General features: G+C 58.2%; 8 non-coding genes and 1 pseudogene across 8 annotated transcripts; all 9 read right to left on the bottom strand.

Annotated features, from left to right (window-relative positions):
* Positions 1 to 854: 854 nt before the first annotated feature.
* On the bottom strand, positions 855 to 973 carry LOC146675799 (5S ribosomal RNA). Its single transcript, XR_014910919.1, has one exon. It is a non-coding gene; the product is annotated as a 5S ribosomal RNA (ribosomal RNA).
* A 1,262-nt stretch (positions 974 to 2,235) lies between these two features.
* Positions 2,236 to 2,354, bottom strand: LOC146675798 (5S ribosomal RNA; annotated as a pseudogene).
* A 1,262-nt stretch (positions 2,355 to 3,616) lies between these two features.
* Positions 3,617 to 3,735, bottom strand: LOC146675797 (5S ribosomal RNA). The gene has a single exon (XR_014911130.1). It is a non-coding gene; the product is annotated as a 5S ribosomal RNA (ribosomal RNA).
* Positions 3,736 to 5,152: 1,417 nt separating this feature from the next.
* LOC146675796 (5S ribosomal RNA) lies at positions 5,153 to 5,271 on the bottom strand. The gene has a single exon (XR_014910939.1). It is a non-coding gene; the product is annotated as a 5S ribosomal RNA (ribosomal RNA).
* A 1,258-nt stretch (positions 5,272 to 6,529) lies between these two features.
* Positions 6,530 to 6,648, bottom strand: LOC146675795 (5S ribosomal RNA). The gene has a single exon (XR_014910739.1). It is a non-coding gene; the product is annotated as a 5S ribosomal RNA (ribosomal RNA).
* A 1,054-nt stretch (positions 6,649 to 7,702) lies between these two features.
* LOC146675794 (5S ribosomal RNA) lies at positions 7,703 to 7,821 on the bottom strand. Its single transcript, XR_014910938.1, has one exon. It is a non-coding gene; the product is annotated as a 5S ribosomal RNA (ribosomal RNA).
* Positions 7,822 to 10,040: 2,219 nt separating this feature from the next.
* On the bottom strand, positions 10,041 to 10,159 carry LOC146675793 (5S ribosomal RNA). Its single transcript, XR_014910749.1, has one exon. It is a non-coding gene; the product is annotated as a 5S ribosomal RNA (ribosomal RNA).
* Positions 10,160 to 12,092: 1,933 nt separating this feature from the next.
* LOC146675792 (5S ribosomal RNA) lies at positions 12,093 to 12,211 on the bottom strand. Its single transcript, XR_014910937.1, has one exon. It is a non-coding gene; the product is annotated as a 5S ribosomal RNA (ribosomal RNA).
* Positions 12,212 to 13,747: 1,536 nt separating this feature from the next.
* Positions 13,748 to 13,866, bottom strand: LOC146675791 (5S ribosomal RNA). Its single transcript, XR_014910936.1, has one exon. It is a non-coding gene; the product is annotated as a 5S ribosomal RNA (ribosomal RNA).
* Between the last annotated feature and the right edge of the window lie 833 nt (positions 13,867 to 14,699).

The raw sequence follows: 14,699 nt of genomic DNA, 5'->3' as shown, positions 1-14,699 counted from the left end.
CCTGCATGTTTGCATAATACCCTAACCCAAAGGCTCAGTTTGGCATTTATCCAACAGCACAGGCCCTGGATTGTTGAAGATGGCCTCAGGAACCAGCACAGGGCCTGGTGTGTTGTACATGGCCACAGCAAGCAGCACAGGTCCTGGTTTGGTGAAGATGGCCTCGGCCAGAAGCGCAGGGCCTGGTGTGATGTGAGTGGCCTGAGTAAGAGCAACAGGCCTTGGTGTGGTGTAAGTGGCCTCAGCCAGCAGCCACAGGCCCTGGTGTGGTGTAAGTCGCCTCAGCCAGAAGCCACAGGCACTGGTGTGGTGTAAGTGGCCTCAGCCAGCAGCAAAAGGGCCCTGGTGTGGTGTAAGTGGCCTCAGCCAGCAGCCACAGGCCCTGGTGTGGTGTAGGTGGCCTCAGCCAGCAGCCACAGGCCCTGGTGTGGTGTAAGTGGCCTCAGCCAGCAGCCACAGGCCCTGGTGTGGTGTAAGTGGCCTCAGCCAGCAGCCACAGGCCCTGGTGTGGTGTAAGTGGCCTCAGCCAGTGCCACAGGCCCTGGTGTGGTGTAAGTGGCCTGAGCAAGAGTCACAGGCCCTGGTGTGGTGTAAGTGGCCTCAGCCAGTGCCACAGGCCCTGGTGTGGTGTAAGTGGCCTCAGCCAGAGCCACAGGCCCTGATGTGGTGTAAGTGGCCCCAGCCGGTCACTCAGGCCCTTGTGTGGTGTAGGTTGCATCAGCTAGCAGCACAAGACATTGGAAAAGAGCCAAAAGCAGTGTCGTTAATGTGCCCTCATTAATGGGCAGCTGCTTTTGGTCTTTTAATACACCCCTTCTCTGGATCAAAAGCGGTTCAATGACATGAAAATGAAAGGCTTACAGCACCAGGTATTCCCAGGTAGTCTCCCATCCAAGTACTAACCAAGCCCAGCCCTGCTTAGCTTCCGAGATCAGACGAGGTCGGGAGTGCTCAGGGTGGTATGGCCGTAAGCTGCTGGCTCCAGCACAATGTCTCAATTTATGGATTCAAGTGATTAGGTGGCAAGTACCTGAAGTTACGAAGACAATCCTATAACCATACCTGCATGTTTGCATAATACCCTAAACAAAGGCTCAGTTTGGCATTTATCCAACAGCACAGGCCCTGGATTGTTGAAGATGGCCTCAGGGACCAGCACAGGGCCTGGTGTGTTGTACATGGCCACAACAAGCAGCACAGGGCCTGGTTTGGTGAAGATGGCCTCGGCCAGAAGCGCAGGGCCTGGTGTGATGTGAGTGGCCTGAGCAAGAGCAACAGGCCTTGGTGTGGTGTAAGTGGCCTCAGCCAGCAGCCACAGGCCCTGGTGTGGTGTAAGTCGCCTCAGCCAGAAGCCACAGGCACTGGTGTGGTGTAAGTGGCCTCAGCCAGCAGCAAAAGGGCCCTGGTGTAGTGTAAGTGGCCTCAGCCAGCAGCCACAGGCCCTGGTGTGGTGTAAGTGGCCTCAGCCAGCAGCCACAGGCACTGGTGTGGTGTAAGTGGCCTCAGCCAGCAGCCACAGGCCCTGGTGTGGTGTAAGTGGCCTCAGCCAGTGCCACAGGCCCTGGTGTGGTGTAAGTGGCCTGAGCAAGAGCCACAGACCCTGGTGTGGTGTAAGTCGCCTCAGCCAGAAGCCACAGGCACTGGTGTGGTGTAAGTGGCCTCAGCCAGCAGCAAAAGGGCCCTGGTGTGGTGTAAGTGGCCTCAGCCAGCAGCCACAGGCCCTGGTGTGGTGTAAGTTGCCTCAGCTAGAAGACACAGGCACTGGTGTGGTGTAAGTGGCCTCAGCCAGCAGCAAAAGGGCCCTGGTGTGGTGTAAGTGGCCTCAGCCAGCAGCCACAGGCCCTGGTGTGGTGTAGGTGGCCTCAGCCAGCAGCCACAGGCCCTGGTGTGGTGTAAGTGGCCTCAATAGCAACTAAGGCCCTGGTGTGGTGTAAGTGGCTTCAGCCAGCAGCCACAGGCTCTGTTGTGGTGTAACTGGCCTCAGCCAGCAGCCACAGGCCCTGGTGTGGTGTAAGTGGCCTCAGCCAGAGCCACAGGCCCTGATGTGGTGTAAGTGGCCCCAGCCGGTCACTCAGGCCCTGGTGTGTTGTAGGTGGCATCAGCTAGCAGCACAAGACATTGGAAAAGAGCCAAAAGCAGTGTCGTTAATGTGCCCTCATTAATGGGCAGCTGCTTTTGGTCTTTTAATACACCCCTTCTCTGGATCAAAAGCGGTTCAATGACATGAAAATGAAAGGCTTACAGCAACAGGTATTCACAGGCAGTCTCCCATCCAAGTACTAACCAAGCCCAGCCCTGCTTAGCTTCCGAGATCAGACGAGGTCGGGCGTGCTCAGGGTGGTATGGCCGTAAGCTGCTGGCCCCAGCACAATGTCTCAATTTATGGATTCAAGTGATTAGGTGGCAAGTACCTGAAGTTACGAAGACAATCCTATAACCATACCTGCATGTTTGTATAATACCCTAACCCAAACGCTCAGTTTGGCATTTATCCAACAGCACAGGCCCTGGATTGTTGAAGATGGCCTCAGAAACCAGCACAGGACCTGGTTTGGTGAAGATGGCCTCGGCCAGAAGCGCAGGGCCTGGTGTGAAGTGAGTGGCCTGAGCAAGAGCAACAGGCCTTGGTGTGGTGTAAGTGGCCTCAGCCAGCAGCCACAGGCCCTGGTGTGGTGTAAGTCGCCTCAGCCAGCAGCCACAGGCACTGGTGTGGTGTAAGTGGCCTCAGCTAGCAGCAAAAGGGCCCTGCTGTGGTGTAAGTGGCCTCAGCCAGCAGCCACAGGCCCTGGTGTGGTGTAAGTGGCCTCAGCCAGCAGCCACAGGCCCTGGTGTGGTGTAAGTGGCCTCAGCCAGCAGCCACAGGCCCTGGTGTGGTGTAAGTGGCCTCAGCCAGCAGCCACAGGCCCTGGTGTGGTGTAAGTGGCCTCAGCCAGTGCCACAGGCCCTGGTGTGGTGTAAGTGGCCTGAGCAAGAGCCACAGACCCTGGTGTGGTGTAATTGGCCTCAGCCAGCAGCCACAGGCCCTGGTGTGGTGTAAGTGGCCTCAGCCAGAAGCCACAGGCACTGGTGTGGTGTAAGTGGCCTCAGCCAGCAGCAAAAGGGCCCTGGTGTGGTGTAAGTCGCCTCAGCCAGCAGCCACAGGCCCTGGTGTGGTGTAGGTGGCCTCAGCCAGCAGCCACAGGCCCTGGTGTGGTGTAAGTGGCCTCAGCCAGTGCCACAGGCCCTGGTGTGGTGTAAGTGGCCTGAGCAAGAGCCACAGGCCCTGGTGTGGTGTAAGTGGCCTCAGCCAGTGCCACAGGCCCTGGTGTGGTGTAATTGGCCTCAGCCAGCAGCCACAGGCCCTGGTGTGGTGTAAGTGGCCTCAGCCAGCAGCCACAGGCCCTGGTGTGGTGTAAGTGGCCTCAGCCAGAGCCACAGGCCCTGATGTGGTGTAAGTGGCCCCAGCCGGTCACTCAGGCCCTTGTGTGGTGTAGGTTGCATCAGCTAGCAGCACAAGACATTGGAAAAGAGCCAAAAGCAGTGTCGTTAATGTGCCCTCATTAATGGGCAGCTGCTTTTGGTCTTTTAATACACCCCTTCTCTGGATCAAAAGCGGTTCAATGACATGAAAATGAAAGGCTTACAGCACCAGGTATTCCCAGGTAGTCTCCCATCCAAGTACTAACCAAGCCCAGCCCTGCTTAGCTTCCGAGATCAGACGAGGTCGGGCGTGCTCAGGGTGGTATGGCCGTAAGCTACTGGCTCCAGCACAATGTCTCAATTTATGGATTCAAGTGATTAGGTGGCAAGTACCTGAAGTTACGAAGACAATCCTATAACCATACCTGCATGTTTGCATAATACCCTAACCCAAAGGCTCAGTTTGGCATTTATCCAACAGCACAGGCCCTGGATTGTTGAAGATGGCCTCAGGGACCAGCACAGGGCCTGGTGTGTTGTACATGGCCACAGCAAGCAGCACAGGGCCTGGTTTGGTGAAGATGGCCTCGGCCAGAAGCGCAGGGCCTGGTGTGATGTGAGTGGCCTGAGCAAGAGCAACAGGCCTTGGTGTGGTGTAAGTGGCCTCAGCCAGCAGCCACAGGCCCTGGTGTGGTGTAAGTGGCCTGAGCAAGAGCCACAGACCCTGGTGTGGTGTAATTGGCCTCAGCCAGCAGCCACAGGCCCTGGTGTGGTGTAAGTCGCCTCAGCCAGAAGCCACAGGCACTGGTGTGGTGTAAGTGGCCTCAGCCAGCAGCAAAAGGGCCCTGGTGTGGTTTAAGTCGCCTCAGCCAGCAGCCACAGGCCCTGGTGTGGTGTAGGTGGCCTCAGCCAGCAGCCACAGGCCCTGGTGTGGTGTAAGTGGCCACAGCAAGCAGCACAGGGCCTGGTTTGGTGAAGATGGCCTCGGCCAGAAGCGCAGGGCCTGGTGTGATGTGAGTGGCCTGAGCAAGAGCCACAGGCCTTGGTGTGGTGTAAGTGGCCTCAGCCAGCAGCCACAGGCCCTGGTGTGGTGTAAGTCGCCTCAGCCAGAAGCCACAGGCACTGGTGTGGTGTAAGTGGCCTCAGCCAGCAGCAAAAGGGCCCTGGTGTGGTGTAAGTGGCCTCAGCCAGCAGCCACAGGCCCTGGTGTGGTGTAGGTGGCCTCAGCCAGCAGCCACAGGCCCTGGTGTGGTGTAAGTGGCCTCAGCCAGCAGCCACAGGCCCTGGTGTGGTGTAAGTGGCCTCAGCCAGTGCCACAGGCACTGGTGTGGTGTAAGTGGCCTGAGCAAGAGCCACAGGCCCTGGTGTGGTGTAAGTGGCCTGAGCAAGAGCCACAGACCCTGGTGTGGTGTAATTGGCCTCAATAGCAACTAATGCCCTGGTGTGGTGTAGGTGGCCTCAGCCAGCAGCCACAGGCCCTGGTGTGGTGTAAGTGGCCTCAGCCAGCAGCCACAGGCCCTGGTGTGGTGTAAGTGGCCTCAGCCAGAGCCACAGGCCCTGATGTGGTGTAAGTGGCCCCAGCCGGTCACTCAGGCCCTTGTGTGGTGTAGGTTGCATCAGCTAGCAGCACAAGACATTGGAAAAGAGCCAAAAGCAGTGTCGTTAATGTGCCCTCATTAATGGGCAGCTGCTTTTGGTCTTTTAATACACCCCTTCTCTGGATCAAAAGCGGTTCAATGACATGAAAATGAAAGGCTTACAGCACCAGGTATTCCCAGGCAGTCTCCCATCCAAGTACTAACCAAGCCCAGCCCTGCTTAGCTTCCGAGATCAGACGAGGTCGGGCGTGCTCAGGGTGGTATGGCCGTAAGCTGCTGGCTCCAGCACAATGTCTCAATTTATGGATTCAAGTGATTAGGTGGCAAGTACCTGAAGTTACGAAGACAATCCTATAACCATACCTGCATGTTTGCATAATACCCTAACCCAAAGGCTCAGTTTGGCATTTATCCAACAGCACAGGCCCTGGATTGTTGAAGATGGCCTCAGGAACCAGCACAAGGCCTGGTGTGTTGTACATGGCCACAGCAAGCAGCACAGGGCCTGGTTTGGTGAAGATGGCCTCGGCCAGAAGCGCAGGGCCTGGTGTGATGTGAGTGGCCTGAGCAAGAGCAACAGGCCTTGGTGTGGTGTAAGTGGCCTCAGCCAGCAGCCACAGGCCCTGGTGTGGTGTAAGTCGCCTCAGCCAGAAGCCACAGGCACTGGTGTGGTGTAAGTGGCCTCAGCCAGCAGCAAAAGGGCCCTGGTGTGGTGTAAGTGGCCTCAGCCAGTGCCACAGGCCCTGGTGTGGTGTAAGTGGCCTGAGCAAGAGCCACAGGCCCTGGTGTGGTGTAAGTGGCCTGAGCAAGAGCCACAGACCCTGGTGTGGTGTAATTGGCCTCAATAGCAACTAATGCCCTGGTGTGGTGTAGGTGGCCTCAGCCAGCAGCCACAGGCCCTGGTGTGGTGTAAGTTGCCTCAGCCAGCAGCCACAGGCCCTGGTGTGGTGTAAGTGGCCTCAGCCAGCAGCAAAAGGGCCCTGGTGTGGTGTAAGTGGCCTCAGCCAGCAGCCACAGGCCCTGGTGTGGTGTAAGTGGCCTCAGCCAGCAGCCACAGGCCCTGGTGTGGTGTAAGTGGCCTCAGCCAGCAGCCACAGGCCCTGGTGTGGTGTAAGTGGCCTCAGCCAGTGCCACAGGCCCTGGTGTGGTGTAAGTGGCCTGAGCAAGAGCCACAGGCCCTGGTGTGGTGTAAGTGGCCTCAGCCAGTGCCACAGGCCCTGGTGTGGTGTAATTGGCCTCAGCCAGCAGCCACAGGCCCTGGTGTGGTGTAGGTGGCCTCAGCCAGCAGCCACAGGCCCTGGTGTGGTGTAAGTGGCCTCAGCCAGAGCCACAGGCCCTGATGTGGTGTAAGTGGCCCCAGCCGGTCACTCAGGCCCTTGTGTGGTGTAGGTTGCATCAGCTAGCAGCACAAGACATTGGAAAAGAGCCAAAAGCAGTGTCGTTAATGTGCCCTCATTAATGGGCAGCTGCTTTTGGTCTTTTAATACACCCCTTCTCTGGATCAAAAGCGGTTCAATGACATGAAAATGAAAGGCTTACAGCACCAGGTATTCCCAGGCAGTCTCCCATCCAAGTACTAACCAAGCCCAGCCCTGCTTAGCTTCCGAGATCAGAAGAGGTCGGGCGTGCTCAGGGTGGTATGGCCGTAAGCTGCTGGCTCCAGCACAATGTCTCAATTTATGGATTCAAGTGATTAGGTGGCAAGTACCTGAAGTTACGAAGACAATCCTATAACCATACCTGCATGTTTGCATAATACCCTAAACAAAGGCTCAGTTTGGCATTTATCCAACAGCACAGGCCCTGGATTGTTGAAGATGGCCTCAGGGACCAGCACAGGGCCTGGTGTGTTGTACATGGCCACAGCAAGCAGCACAGGGCCTGGTTTGGTGAAGATGGCCTCGGCCAGAAGCGCAGGGCCTGGTGTGATGTGAGTGGCCTGAGCAAGAGCAACAGGCCTTGGTGTGGTGTAAGTGGCCTCAGCCAGCAGCCACAGGCCCTGGTGTGGTGTAAGTTGCCTCAGCCAGAAGCCACAGGCACTGGTGTGGTGTAAGTGGCCTCAGCCAGCAGCAAAAGGGCCCTGGTGTGGTGTAAGTGGCCTCAGCCAGCAGCCACAGGCCCTGGTGTGGTGTAGGTGGCCTCAGCCAGCAGCCACAGGCCCTGGTGTGGTGTAAGTGGCCTCAGCCAGCAGCCACAGGCCCTGGTGTGGTGTAAGTGGCCTCAGCCAGTGCCACAGGCCCTGGTGTGGTGTAAGTGGCCTCAGCCAGTGCCACAGGCCCTGGTGTGGTGTAAGTGGCCTGAGCAAGAGCCACAGGCCCTGGTGTGGTGTAAGTGGCCTCAGCCAGTGCCACAGGCCCTGGTGTGGTTTAATTGGCCTCAGCCAGCAGCCACAGGCCCTGGTGTGGTGTAGGTGGCCTCAGCCAGCAGCCACAGGCCCTGGTGTGGTGTAAGTGGCCTCAGCCAGCAGCCACAGGCCCTGGTGTGGTGTAAGTGGCCTCAGCCAGAGCCACAGGCCCTGATGTGGTGTAAGTGGCCCCAGCCGGTCACTCAGGCCCTTGTGTGGTGTAGGTTGCATCAGCTAGCAGCACAAGACATTGGAAAAGAGCCAAAAGCAGTGTCGTTAATGTGCCCTCATTAATGGGCAGCTGCTTTTGGTCTTTTAATACACCCCTTCTCTGGATCAAAAGCGGTTCAATGACATGAAAGGCTTACAGCACCAGGTATTCCCAGGCAGTCTCCCATCCAAGTACTAACCAAGCCCAGCCCTGCTTAGCTTCCGAGATCAGACGAGGTCGGGCGTGCTCAGGGTGGTATGGCCGTAAGCTGCTGGCTCCAGCACAATGTCTCAATTTATGGATTCAAGTGATTAGGTGGCAAGTACCTGAAGTTACGAAGACAATCCTATAACCATACCTGCATGTTTGCATAATACCCTAAACAAAGGCTCAGTTTGGCATTTATCCAACAGCACAGGCCCTGGATTGTTGAAGATGGCCTCAGGGACCAGCACAGGGCCTGGTGTGTTGTACATGGCCACAGCAAGCAGCACAGGGCCTGGTTTGGTGAAGATGGCCTCGGCCAGAAGCGCAGGGCCTGGTGTGATGTGAGTGGCCTGAGCAAGAGCAACAGGCCTTGGTGTGGTGTAAGTGGCCTCAGCCAGCAGCCACAGGCCCTGGTGTGGTGTAATTGGCCTCAGCCAGAAGCCACAGGCACTGGTGTGGTGTAAGTGGCCTCAGCCAGAGCCACAGGCCCTGATGTGGTGTAAGTGGCCTCAGCCAGCAGCAAAAGGGCCCTGGTGTGGTGTAAGTGGCCTCAGCCAGCAGCCACAGGCCCTGGTGTGGTGTAGGTGGCCTCAGCCAGCAGCCACAGGCCCTGGTGTGGTGTAAGTGGCCTCAGCCAGCAGCCAGCAGCCACAGGCCCTGGTGTGGTGTAAGTGGCCTCAGCCAGCAGCCACAGGCCCTGGTGTGGTGTAAGTGGCCTCAGCCAGCAGCAAAAGGGCCCTGGTGTGGTGTAAGTGGCCTCAGCCAGCAGCCACAGGCCCTGGTGTGGTGTAGGTGGCCTCAGCCAGCAGCCACAGGCCCTGGTGTGGTGTAAGTGGCCTCAGCCAGCAGCCACAGGCCCTGGTGTGGTGTAAGTGGCCTCAGCCAGCAGCCACAGGCCCTGGTGTGGTGTAAGTGGCCTCAGCCAGTGCCACAGGCCCTGGTGTGGTGTAAGTGGCCTGAGCAAGAGCCACAGACCCTGGTGTGGTGTAATTGGCCTCAGCCAGCAGCCACAGGCCCTGGTGTGGTGTAAGTCGCCTCAGCTAGAAAACACAGGCACTGGTGTGGTGTAAGTGGCCTCAGCCAGCAGCAAAAGGGCCCTGGTGTGGTGTAAGTGGCCTCAGCCAGCAGCCACAGGCCCTGGTGTGGTGTAGGTGGCCTCAGCCAGCAGCCACAGGCCCTGGTGTGGTGTAAGTGGCCTCAGCCAGCAGCCACAGGCCCTGGTGTGGTGTAAGTGGCCTCAGCCAGTGCCACAGGCCCTGGTGTGGTGTAAGTGGCCTGAGCAAGAGCCACAGGCCCTGGTGTGGTGTAAGTGGCCTGAGCAAGAGCCACAGACCCTGGTGTGGTGTAATTGGCCTCAATAGCAACTAATGCCCTGGTGTGGTGTAGGTGGCCTCAGCCAGCAGCCACAGGCCCTGGTGTCGTGTAAGTGGCCTCAGCCAGCAGCCACAGGCCCTGGTGTGGTGTAAGTGGCCTCAGCCAGCAGCCACAGGCCCTGGTGTGGTGTAAGTGGCCTCAGCCAGCAGCCACAGGCCCTGGTGTGGTGTAAGTAGCCTCAGCCAGAAGCCACAGGCACTGGTGTGGTGTAAGTGGCCTCAGCCAGCAGCAAAAGGGCCCTGGTGTGGTGTAAGTCGCCTCAGCCAGCAGCCACAGGCCCTGGTGTGGTGTAGGTGGCCTCAGCCAGCAGCCACAGGCCCTGGTGTGGTGTAAGTGGCCTCAGCCAGCAGCCACAGGCCCTGGTGTGGTGTAAGTGGCCTCAGCCAGTGCCACAGGCCCTGGTGTGGTGTAAGTGGCCTGAGCAAGAGCCACAGACCCTGGTGTGGTGTAATTGGCCTCAGTAGCAACTAAGGCCCTGGTGTGGTGTATGTGGCCTCAGGCAGCAGCCACAGGCCCTGTTGTGATGTAACTTGCCTGAGCAAGAGCCACAGACCCTGGTGTGGTGTAATTGGCCTCAATAGCAACTAATGCCCTGGTGTGGTGTAGGTGGCCTCAGCCAGCAGCCACAGGCCCTGGTGTGGTGTAAGTGGCCTCAGCCAGCAGCCACAGGCCCTGGTGTGGTGTAAGTGGCCTCAGCCAGAGCCACAGGCCCTGATGTGGTGTAAGTGGCCCCAGCCGGTCACTCAGGCCCTTGTGTGGTGTAGGTTGCATCAGCTAGCAGCACAAGACATTGGAAAAGAGCCAAAAGCAGTGTCGTTAATGTGCCCTCATTAATGGGGAGCTGCTTTTGGTCTTTTAATACACCCCTTCTCTGGATCAAAAGCGGTTCAATGACATGAAAATGAAAGGCTTACAGCACCAGGTATTCCCAGTCAGTCTCCCATCCAAGTACTAACCAAGCCCAGCCCTGCTTAGCTTCCGAGATCAGACGAGGTCGGGCGTGCTCAGGGTGGTATGGCCGTAAGCTGCTGGCCCCAGCACCATGTCTCAATTTATGGATTCAAGTGATTAGGTGGCAAGTACCTGAAGTTACGAAGACAATCCTATAACCATACCTGCATGTTTGCATAATACCCTAACCCAAAGGCTCAGTTTGGCATTTATCCAACAGCACAGGCCCTGGATTGTTGAAGATGGCCTCAGGAACCAGCACAGGGCCTGGTGTGTTGTACATGGCCACAGCAAGCAGCACAGGGCCTGGTTTGGTGAAGATGGCCTCGGCCAGAAGCGCAGGGCCTGGTGTGATGTGAGTGACCTGAGCAAGAGCAACAGGCCTTGGTGTGGTGTAAGTGGCCTCAGCCAGCAGCCACAGGCCCTGGTGTGGTGTAAGTCGCCTCAGCCAGAAGCCACAGGCACTGGTGTGGTGTAAGTGGCCTCAGCCAGCAGCAAAAGGGCCCTGGTGTGGTGTAAGTGGCCTCAGCCAGCAGCCACAGGCCCTGGTGTGGTGTAGGTGGCCTCAGCCAGCAGCCACAGGCCCTGGTGTGGTGTAAGTGGCCTCAGCCAGCAGCCACAGGCCCTGGTGTGGTGTAAGTGGCCTCAGCCAGCAGCCACAGGCCCTGGTGTGGTGTAAGTGGCCTCAGCCAGTGCCACAGGCCCTGGTGTGGTGTAAGTGGCCTGAGCAAGAGCCACAGACCCTGGTGTGTTGTAATTGGCCTCAGCCAGCAGCCACAGGCCCTGGTGTGGTGTAAGTCGCCTCAGCCAGCAGCCACAGGCCCTGGTGTGGTGTAAGTGGCCTCAGCCAGTGCCACAGGCCCTGGGGTGGTGTAAGTGGCCTGAGCAAGAGCCACAGGCCCTGGTGTGGTGTAAGTGGCCTGAGCAAGAGCCACAGACCCTGGTGTGGTGTAATTGGCCTCAATAGCAACTAATGCCCTGGTGTGGTGTAAGTGGCCTCAGCCAGCAGCCACAGGCCCTGGTGTGGTGTAGGTGGCCTCAGCCAGCAGCCACAGGCCCTGGTGTGGTGTAAGTGGCCTCAGCCAGCAGCCACAGGCCCTGGTGTGGTGTAAGTGGCCTCAGCCAGCAGCCACAGGCCCTGGTGTGGTGTAAGTCGCCTCAGCCAGAAGCCACAGGCACTGGTGTGGTGTAAGTGGCCTCAGCCAGCAGCAAAAGGGCCCTGGTGTGGTGTAAGTGGCCTCAGCCAGCAGCCACAGGCCCTGGTGTGGTGTAAGTGGCCTCAGCCAGCAGCCACAGGCCCTGGTGTGGTGTAAGTGGCCTCAGCCAGTGCCACAGGCCCTGGTGTGGTGTAAGTGGCCTGAGCAAGAGCCACAGACCCTGGTGTGGTGTAAGTGGCCTCAGCCAGCAGCCACAGGCCCTGGTGTGGTGTAAGTCGCCTCAGCTAGAAGACACAGGCACTGGTGTGGTGTAAGTGGCCTCAGCCAGCAGCAAAAGGGCCCTGGTGTGGTGTAAGTGGCCTCAGCCAGCAGCCACAGGCCCTGGTGTGGTGTAAGTGGCCTCAGCCAGTGCCACAGGCCCTGGTGTGGTGTAAGTGGCCTGAGCAAGAGCCACAGGCCCTGGTGTGGTGTAAGTGGCCTGAGCAAGAGCCACAGACCCTGGTGTGGTGTAATTGGCCTCAATAGCAACTAATGCCCTGGTGTGGTGTAGGTGGCCTCAGCCAGCAGCCACAGGCCCTGGTGTGGTGTAAGTGGCCTCAGCCAGCAGCCACAGGCCCTGGTGTGGTGTAAGTGGCCTCAGCCAGAGCCACAGGCCCTGATGTGGTGTAAGTGGCCCCAGCCGGTCACTCAGGCCCTTGTGTGGTGTAGGTTGCATCAGCTAGCAGCACAAGACATTGGAAAAGAGCCAAAAGCAGTGTCGTTAATGTGCCCTCATTAATGGGCAGCTGCTTTTGGTCTTTTAATACACCCCTTCTCTGGATCAAAAGCGGTTCAATGACATGAAAATGAAAGGCTTACAGCACCAGGTATTCCCAGGCAGTCTCCCATCCAAGTACTAACCAAGCCCAGCCCTGCTTAGCTTCCGAGATCAGACGAGGTCGGGCGTGCTCAGGGTGGTATGGCCGTAAGCTGCTGGCTCCAGCACAATGTCTCAATTTATGGATTCAAGTGATTAGGTGGCAAGTACCTGAAGTTACGAAGACAATCCTATAACCATACCTGCATGTTTGCATAATACCCTAACCCAAAGGCTCAGTTTGGCATTTATCCAACAGCACAGGCCCTGGATTGTTGAAGATGGCCTCAGGGACCAGCACAGGGCCTGGTGTGTTGTACATGGCCACAGCAAGCAGCACAGGGCCTGGTTTGGTGAAGATGGCCTCGGCCAGAAGCGCAGGGCCTGGTGTGATGTGAGTGGCCTGAGCAAGAGCAACAGGCCTTGGTGTGGTGTAAGTGGCCTCAGCCAGCAGCCACAGGCCCTGGTGTGGTGTAAGTCGCCTCAGCCAGAAGCCACAGGCACTGGTGTGGTGTAAGTGGCCTCAGCCAGCAGCAAAAGGGCCCTGGTGTGGTGTAAGTGGCCTCAGCCAGCAGCCACAGGCCCTGGTGTGGTGTAGGTGGCCTCAGCCAGCAGCCACAGGCCCTGGTGTGGTGTAAGTGGCCTCAGCCAGCAGCCACAGGCCCTGGTGTGGTGTAAGTGGCCTCAGCCAGTGCCACAGGCCCTGGTGTGGTGTAAGTGGCCTGAGCAAGAGCCACAGACCCTGGTGTGGTGTAATTGGCCTCAGCCAGCAGCCACAGGCCCTGGTGTGGTGTAAGTCACCTCAGCCAGAAGCCACAGGCACTGGTGTGGTGTAAGTGGCCTCAGCCAGCAGCAAAAGGGCCCTGGTGTGGTTTAAGTCGCCTCAGCCAGCAGCCACAGGCCCTGGTGTGGTGTAGGTGGCCTCAGCCAGCAGCCACAGGCCCTGGTGTGGTGTAAGTGGCCACAGCAAGCAGCACAGGGCCTGGTTTGGTGAAGATGGCCTCGGCCAGAAGCGCAGGGCCTGGTGTGATGTGAGTGGCCTGAGCAAGAGCCACAGGCCTTGGTGTGGTGTAAGTGGCCTCAGCCAGCAGCCACAGGCCCTGGTGTGGTGTAGGTGGCCTCAGCCAGCAGCCACAGGCCCTGGTGTGGTGTAAGTGGCCTCAGCCAGCAGCCACAGGCCCTGGTGTGGTGTAAGTGGCCTCAGCCAGTGCCACAGGCCCTGGTGTGGTGTAAGTGGCCTGAGCAAGTGCCACAGGCCCTGGTGTGGTGTAAGTGGCCTGAGCAAGAGCCACAGACCCTGGTGTGGTGTAATTGGCCTCAATAGCAACTAATGCCCTGGTGTGGTGTAGGTGGCCTCAGCCAGCAGCCACAGGCCCTGGTGTGGTGTAAGTGGCCTCAGCCAGCAGCCACAGGCCCTGGTGTGGTGTAAGTGGCCTCAGCCAGAGCCACAGGCCCTGATGTGGTGTAAGTGGCCCCAGCCGGTCACTCAGGCCCTTGTGTGGTGTAGGTTGCATCAGCTAGCAGCACAAGACATTGGAAAAGAGCCAAAAGCAGTGTCGTTAATGTGCCCTCATTAATGGGCAGCTGCTTTTGGTCTTTTAATACACCCCTTCTCTGGATCAAAAGCGGTTCAATGACATGAAAAGGAAAGGCTTACAGCACCAGGTATTCCCAGGCAGTCTCCCATCCAAGTACTAACCAAGCCCAGCCCTGCTTAGCTTCCGAGATCAGACGAGGTCGGGCGTGCTCAGGGTGGTATGGCCGTAAGCTGCTGGCTCCAGCACAATGTCTCAATTTATGGATTCAAGTGATTAGGTGGCAAGTACCTGAAGTTACGAAGACAATCCTATAACCATACCTGCATGTTTGCATAATACCCTAACCCAAAGGCTCAGTTTGGCATTTATCCAACAGCACAGGCCCTGGATTGTTGAAGATGGCCTCAGGAACCAGCACAGGGCCTGGTGTGTTGTACATGGCCACAGCAAGCAGCACAGGGCCTGGTTTGGTGAAGATGGCCTCGGCCAGAAGCGCAGGGCCTGGTGTGAAGTGAGTGGCCTGAGCAAGAGCAACAGGCCTTGGTGTGGTGTAAGTCGCCTCAGCCAGAAGCCACAGGCACTGGTGTGGTGTAAGTCGCCTCAGCCAGAAGCCACAGGCACTGGTGTGGTGTAAGTGGCCTCAGCCAGCAGCAAAAGGGCCCTGGTGTGGTGTAAGTGGCCTCAGCCAGCAGCCACAGGCCCTGGTGTGGTGTAAGTCGCCTCAGCCAGAAGCCACAGGCACTGGTGTGGTGTAAGTGGCCTCAGCCAGCAGCAAAAGGGCCCTGGTGTGGTGTAAGTGGCCTCAGCCAGCAGCCACAGGCCCTGGTGTGGTGTAGGTGGCCTCAGCCAGCAGCCACAGGCCCTGGTGTGGTGTAAGTGGCCTCAGCCAGTGCCACAGGCCCTGGTGTGGTGTAAGTGGCCTGAGCAAGAGCCACAGGCCCTGGTGTGGTGTAAGTGGCCTGAGCAAGAGCCACAGACCCTGGTGTGGTGTAATTGGCCTCAATAGCAACTAATGCCCTGGTGTGGTGTAGGTGGCCTCAGCCAGCAGCCACAGGCCCTGGTGT

Source organism: Rhamphochromis longiceps, linkage group LG3 (assembly GCF_057381845.1).
Source record: "Rhamphochromis longiceps isolate RC_006_pf linkage group LG3, R_longiceps_female_GT1.1, whole genome shotgun sequence".
NCBI lineage: Eukaryota > Metazoa > Chordata > Actinopteri > Cichliformes > Cichlidae > Rhamphochromis > Rhamphochromis longiceps.
Note: the sequence above shows the minus strand (reverse complement) of the source record. Positions and strands in the feature narration are given on the sequence as shown.